Here is an 8,126-nt window from a genome sequence, read left to right on the forward strand (position 1 = left end):
GCATCAGTTTTCATATCACTAGTTACTCATCGATAAGATGACATGATCAGCTTTAATGTATCAGTAGTTCTTAGTCGGCAAGATAACAAGTGAATAAGGTAGATGAGTACACTGCAAGTTGCACCCAAAATAAAATTGATTGTCTATATTATTCCTTGATGCAATTGATGGGCACGAACTCATTCTCCACGAACACAACACCTGCAAATGAAATTTCAAATTAGATATTCCATGTGCCAATTTAAAACAAAGTACAGTTTGTTCTATGCTTGACTGAAGTTGGATTAGACCAACTTTGTTATCATTGCGTTCGTCTATTCGAGATAGTTTGATTATGAACTTGAAGGTTCCTTTATTAAAAATGTATCGAGATTCAAAATTTATTGATGACACGTCAATATAATATATCAATTCAATTGTGTTTTCTTATATGTTTTTAAATAAATATTAAAAATATTTTTTTTTTGTATTTACTTCATAGACAACTCAACAAAATTAAGTGTTTTGAATACACTATTTTTTATTTTACTTTACATGCATATAAACTAAATAAAAAAAAATTGATGTATTTACCTTACAGCCAACCAAACAACCTACTAGAGGCACAATACACTGTATGTATAATACACTGCTATTTATTTTATCTTGCATTTCTTTTATTATTTCTTACAATTATTTTGTTTTTTTTGTTTATTGATTGCAATGGTTTATCTAGAACCCTAATGCCATTTATGAGTACGTTCAATAGAAAGTACATCATTTTCTTTACGAGCAACATATCTATGGGCATAGTTTTGTCCATCTAATTGTAAAAAGGTGTTAGGCAACACTAAATCCATATAAGCTTTTCATCTAAATTCGGTAAAAAAAGTGTTAGACAACACTAGACCTGTGGTTCTTATAGCTCGGGATGATGGATCTGTGGTATCCTGACTCAACTACCTCGAACTGCTTAGGGATTCCTCCCATTTCCTGTTGACACCTCCTTTGAGCCCTATCATTCCTTTGAAAATTTCATTGATATCGTCTTGTGGACCCTGCATGCCTAGGTGCCATCACCAATAGTGGTTACGGTGATTCACCCTCGGAAGCATCGGGATTCTACCGCTTTAAACAATAAAAATCCTTTGGTTTCATAAATAACTCTATCAAAAATTATGTAAGCAAGATTCCTTTTATTGAGAGTATTCTTGGAAATCCTCAAAAAAATAATTAACCAAAGGGACACATTCCTTTGGGAGTCGCTCTTTACCCAGAACAAGCACAAAAGCTAGAATCTCTGGTTGTGAGTTGCTTTGAGTTTTCTCTGTAGATATGCGTTCAAGGGGTTTCGATTTGATCTCGTTTCGGACGTACATTTTTATGCTATCACACGAAGGCTGCCTTATGAAAGTTCTCCATGTTTGTTTTAATTTGTTTGTCTATTTTTTTCGTATTTTCTTTCTTGTTGGTTTCTCTCAAAAGGGAGATTTATTTAGAAAGAATATTATATGATAATGATAAGACAAGCTGAGGACTCCAAAAAGTTCATACAAAAAGAATGAAAAGAATCCTCCCTGGGAATATGTTGGACCTATGCTTCTTCCACAGATCATCATATCTGCTGCGAAGTGTCATTTATGACCGGAAACTTTGTTGGAAGACAATCGGCTTCTTCCCCCTAAGAACTCCAGCTTTGTTCCATGTTCTTGTCGCTCAACACATTCCAACTTCTTTTGCATCTGATTGCTTCTCAAATATGAATATGAAGCAGGTTGCATCCGGAACAAAAAAGGTTGTCGGCCCTTGTCCAGAATCCTACTCTCTTTAAAACTTCTCCCGCGATGAGGAGCAGTTAGAGAAAATGGGAAGGGAAACCATTGTCACTGGAGTTGTCATGCCATACTCCTGGATCACTGGGGTCTCAGGATCCAAAACCTCAGAACATTTAGGAGCAAAGGTTGAACGGACGTACTGTCCTCCTGGGAAAGTGGGCTCAGCTCTATCTTCCCCAAAGTCCACTGCATTGGTCCATGGGATGAGATTTCCAATCGGGTGACTACCTCGACTCGGGCAACATTTGACATCCGACTTGAAGAAAATCCCTCCCCTCGAAACATGACTCGAAGAGAAAGAAAATAATGATTCATGGGCCTTGGTGGTCCTTTGGCGCCCTTTACCTGAAGATCACCCCCACTTCTGGTTGAGCAACGAATTGACCAACCTCGCCAAATCTTTGCAAAGCCAACACATATTGTGAGAAGGTGATGAGATAAAAAAAAACATCCTCTCCCTTTATATAGTGTACAGATGAATGAGTTGAAGTGGAGCTAATATGTCGAAAAACCTACAAAAGACCCACTTAATGATGACAGCTCAACACATTGAAGGGACATCTCGACGGTTGATTTTCTGAGAAGTAAAAGAGAAGTCATAGTCAAGCATGCTTTTAAAGTATCCTTTACCCAGAAAAGACATTAATTTAATGGACCCACTCTTGATACTCACGGAATTGAGCCCAACCATGTATGTCTTAACCTTGCCCAATAAACTAGGGGAACCTATGGCGGCTGAACGCTAAGTGCAATAGGTCGGAGATCGTTAGACGATTAAAAGGCTGAGTCATCCCTCAGACTAAACACCCCCTAAAGACCTACAGATCAGTGTACTTAGGGCAGTTTTTTCTACTCACTAGTGGCAAGATTCGCGAGAGAGAAGTAACCCCTCGAAAGTCCTAAGCATATACCTCCTAGGCGATGAAAATATCTGCGCTTGAAGAGTAAAAACGGGACTAAATCCCGCACAAGCAGGAAGCACTGGGATAAGTTCCTGAAATGTCTAGAGAAATGACCACATAGAATCACTAATAGACTCAAAGATTCTAGAGAAATTGAATGCCCTGAATGACAGGCAGTCAGCTACTGAATAGTCAATCTGAAAACTTGAATACCTTCTGGACGCGGCAGTGTATCTCTTCCCACTAGTGATAATATCCGCTAAACGGGGAGTGAAAGTCACGGGAAAAACCCCATTCATCTCCCTCTCTGGTAACGAAAAGATATGTGTTATGAGAGAAGGATCTATCGGTACTAATATGCACTCGAACAGGCGACACGCCGCCAGTGCCTGGAAGAAATGTGTTAATCGAACCAGAAATCATGATTAAATCAATTTTTCAGAATGCATGGGCCTCCCCGAGAGAAACTCTCTCTAAAGGGCCGATGTGTCAGGTAAAATAAAAAGTTTCACTAACCAAAATAACAAAAATATTTACAAAAAGGAGAAAATTTTTTTTCCTTAATGTGAAAAAAATAATACAAATCTTTTTGCATAATGCTAAAAACTTTTCAAACTTAAAGAACGAAGAAGAGAAGTCCTCATTTTTGTAGGGCCCCATTGAGTAGTCGACTCTTCCTCGCTTTTCAAACTACCCCCCTCCTCGAGACTCTCTGTCGGCTCATCTCAAGTTAAAGCGGAAAACATTCTCTGGTTAATTACTTAGGGTCGACCAAGCCACGTGAACGAACTGTTGAATGCTATACTCTACCCCAAGTTTTAAGTACTCCGCCAGGCCATCGTCATACTGCTCTCTGGAGACCAATGAGGTGACCTTCTCTTTTAGCTCAACATTTTCTTTCTCTAGAGTCGCTATGGTGTCAAGGGATTCTTTGTTTTCATTCATGGACTTATCAAACTTGAGCTTTAGAAGGTCTTGGTCATCGTGAGCCTTTTCAACATCCACCTTCAACGAAACTTCCTTCTTTTGAGCTTCCTTCAACAACTGCTCCACCTCGAGCAAGGCCATCCCCAGGAAATGGATGCTTTGTCTGTCATTAACTGTCACAGGCCCATGTTCTGGAGAAGCTTTTGGCAACTGAAGCCTTTTATAGCAAGGTCGATTCGTCCGAACCACGACAGATTCAACAAGGCGGGGGGCATTTCTCAGTTGACATCCGTCTGCGGTACCAATCTAAGGATCAATTCAGTAGACCAAACCGCTTGTTGGCATCCTTCCATATCCTTCTAACACTCTCAGGCACGATCTCCCACACCGACCCCCTCTTTCTTTTCATGAGAGAGGGAAGGGGGTGAAGCGTTCGCCCCCTCCATTGGTTCCTTTTCCCGCCGATGTACATATGCCCCCTCATGCAAAGGTGAGACCTCACTTTCAGGGGATTTCACTTTCGGGGAATGAAGTCGACTCCCCTGACGAAGAACAAACATAGAAGAAGGGACAACCTGAATCGCCATGTCCCTCTCATACAGAGAAACGAAGGAAGAGAATTGGCCTGAGCATCCGACAGAGCGACAACATTCGATGTTGTACTAGTTTGCACGCCAACGATAAAAAAAAAGAGAGAGCTGCGGTCGCGGCTCTGTCAGGAATCTCTTCAAAAGCGACTCTCTCTCGTCATCTTCTCCTGCATTAATAAATTGAGAAGAATATTTTTGATGGATAACAGTGACATTGCCAGTAATTTAGTCTTGAATAACAACGCTATGAGCAGATACAGAGACAAGGTATTTTGCAACAGCATTGTACGGGAGCGAATCCTCATCTTCTATAAGATTAATTGAATTTGAGGGAGGCTTCTGCTTTCAGCGCTTAGTAGCCAGCTTTTCCTTCGCCTCTCTCGCTCGTACACCTTTAATAATGTCCAAATCACGCCATATCGCTTTCGTCATCTCACCCGCCAACACACGATTAACTGTTGACTCTGCAATATATTGCGAGACCAATAGATAACGACCGATCAGCATCTCTCTGGCGACCTCAATGCTCGATGGGAGATACCTCAGTTTAGACATTGAGCGTCCTATTGGCTCGTTTCGAATCCCCCAGCACAAGAAAAAGAACCAACCAAGAACTTCTTCCAATTCTTTATTTTGCTCTCTACCTCTGTCAGGTTGAACTCTAAAAAAGTTAAAGCCCTCTTGGTCTACCTTAAACATGAAAAAACACCTAAAGATATCAATATTTCATGAAATATGCTCCCGCCGATAGAGAAGAATGAACGTCATTATCATGGATATGGAGTTTGGCATTACTTGCGTCGGAATAACCCCATATGTGTTAAAGACACTCCGGAGCTCGTTGCACAGAAATAGCCGTAGACCATATTTGAACGGGTCTTGGTAAGAGAACAAATCCTTTCCCAGAAGGTCGGTCGTCCGTGTCGACCCAGGCAACTTCTGAAGGGTGACGCTGCCTTGCATAAAATATTTCCTCTGCAACTCCTTCACTTCGTTCTCCGATAAGAAAGAAGGACCAATGCTCGGGAGTACTTCGGGGCCATTTTGAAAAATTGGAGATGGCCGAAAGAACAAAATGGGAAAGAGAAAAACCAAGAGCTTGGATGCGGAAATCAGAAAGCATAAAGCAAGAAACAACATTTTGCGCCTTATTTATAGGGCGGACATGAATGACGAAGCGTCATACAATGATGAGTAACATACCAAACATCTTTTCAAATTTATTCATATACCTTTTCATTTTCAAATAACATTATTACATGCCTAAAATAAAATGCTTTATGAGCGAGTTTTTCAAGGCCTCAGGTGGGACTTACTCTTTCTGAGTCAACCTTCGGAGGACCTGTCCTAAGCAATTCCATTGGTCGGCCTTACGATGGAATTTGGACAAGTCGGTTGACTCCCGAAATGCTCCCAACTCACGCAACACCTCGACCATGTCATCTTGAAAAGCATCAACCTCTGTCTGCAAGGCCGCCACGAACGAGCCCATCCCTATCGATGAACCGAGCCTCGTCCCCAAGGACCCGATCCCCCCTATTTGTTTCCCCACGGCTCCAAGGGAAAATGACCGATGTCCATTCACTCCTGTTTAGTACCAACGACGGGAAAAAGAGCGAACGATTGGTATCCCTTTGAAATGGCTATCGACAGGACTCCTGTGAGCTCAACCGACAGACTGGCCACTGCAGCAAAAGACTCAGCATCATCTTTGGACCGCTCATTGTCCTAGTGACCCTCTGACTCAGCCAATTCATCTGCATATAAAAAATGTCAATAAACTATTAAAAATTGGCGGTAACCAAGAAAATATTTACGTACTCATAAATCTATCTATTGAGGAGTTGATCTCCAGACATCTCCCCCTCTTCTTTAGTAGTGAGGTGTCTTCGTCTTCTTGCATCAGTGACTAAGGAGAGATACCAATCTCTGTTCCCTTTGACCCTTTTTCGCCCTCCTTGATGCCTTCAAAGAGCAAGGCCTGCTGGCCCCCGGAGCTCGCACCCATGCTTAACTCAAAAATCATAGTCTCCCCACGAGGGACCTTCGACACTTGCCCCTCAGGGCCTCCGGATGAGCCGACTTGATTAGCTTGCACAAGTTCGGCCCTGGACCGCTTTTCTTTCCTAACATTGCTCTTCTTTACATAATCCAAGGGCCCGTAGCCCATTTTCGCTAGAATCCTGGGGTCTACATGGAGCTCCATTAGATCGTCACCCTTAACTCAAATCGGCTGATCGGGAAAAAATGATGACAGGATATGCAATGTCAAGCCTATGACTAAATTTATAAAGCATATCAGGCATAGAATTCGAAGGAAGTTGATTATTAAATTGTCTTTCTTGATCTTAGTATCATTGAATACTAATAAGTTTTTTGTCTTTATCGCAGCTGTCAGTTTCAAGGAGAAGGAAAATTCGATGAACTAATATGTATACACAAGAACTGTTAGCATGAATCTCAATGCATTCGAACGACTCAGACGACAGCCAGACAACAAAGCATCCTACCGCTCTACTGCTAATCATGTGGTGAAGAATCAGCTGACACACTATGGTGAGAGATTCGAACGGCATAACACTCCTACAGTTCCGACTGACCGGGGCGTAGGCGGGAATCCTTGATCGTGGCTGATCGGTCGCCCGCCTTTACAACACAAACGGGATCAACATCAAACCAGGCCCCTCGACTAATCAACCCATGACGCGGTCGCCACTCAATCGGTCACCTCAGTAGACCGAATTCAAACAAGTCGACTGGTCAAGCTACCATCATATTAAAATTCAAATTGTAATATACATATAATATGAAATTCATATGATTAATTAGAGCATCAATTGTATTAAGTTTGGTTTCCATATTTGCTCCCTCATTTCTGTAATTATACAAATAACGCCTCTATAAATAGAAGACAAAAATACAAGAAAATGACCTTTTAATGATTCTCCTTGCTGGAAACTCCTAATTAGCTACTTTCTCTTTCTCTCGCTCTTTCTTCACTCAATCATAAACTCTCGGGACATGTTCACAAAAGACAATTTAAGATTATATATATGTATGTATGAATATTAATATGGCAAATCACATCATATCGCTTATACAAGATTGAATTTATGATGTTGATTTTATAATGCATAATTTTAAATAGAATCAAATCCGTCAATGCATTTCACTTTTTTCTATAAAAAAAAAATCCCCAAACGCTTGTAAACACACGCACATGGCATAGCCTTGAATTCCAGTCTTCTTCGTTGAAAGATAAAACTCTCAACAACCAAATCAAAATGGCTTGCATAATGACAATTTTGACTGCATGCAATATTAAAAATAAGTATATATATATATATATACACCCTAAATATAAATAATGATAAACAAATAGTTTGTTTTGTAATGATAATAAATTTATAAATGATTATCAATAAAGTTAAAATGTAGGGATGAAGTTTATAATCTCACGTATCATAATTGAGGTTTCTAATGCGGCAACACTTCTGATATTGGTGCAAGGATTCATTCATCTAATGTTTTAGTGCCTATATCTGCTCTTTTAAGTATTACAGCAAGATCAAAGTGAATATTTATGCTATCATCCGGATTAGGGATAATCTAATAATTTTTTTTTTTTTTACATTTATACCACCCAATCTTTATATTTTTAAAATGAGTGATATATATGTAAATTTTCCTTAAGCTTTTGTTATATTTAAGTGATTTTCTGGCTTAATAAATAGCATCTATATTTTAATAGCAACTTTTCAATATAATAATTGCAAGTGCACGCATGGACTATGAAGAATAGGAATCTAAAGCTCAAAAAACAAAATAATTCCCGGAAGATGACGCCAAGTTAAAGATGAAGATGAACTAAGGCTTGAGATCATATGCTTGAT

This window comes from Phalaenopsis equestris, unplaced genomic scaffold (genome assembly GCF_001263595.1).
Source record: "Phalaenopsis equestris unplaced genomic scaffold, ASM126359v1 Scaffold000002, whole genome shotgun sequence".
NCBI classification, from domain to species: Eukaryota; Viridiplantae; Streptophyta; class Magnoliopsida; order Asparagales; family Orchidaceae; genus Phalaenopsis; species Phalaenopsis equestris.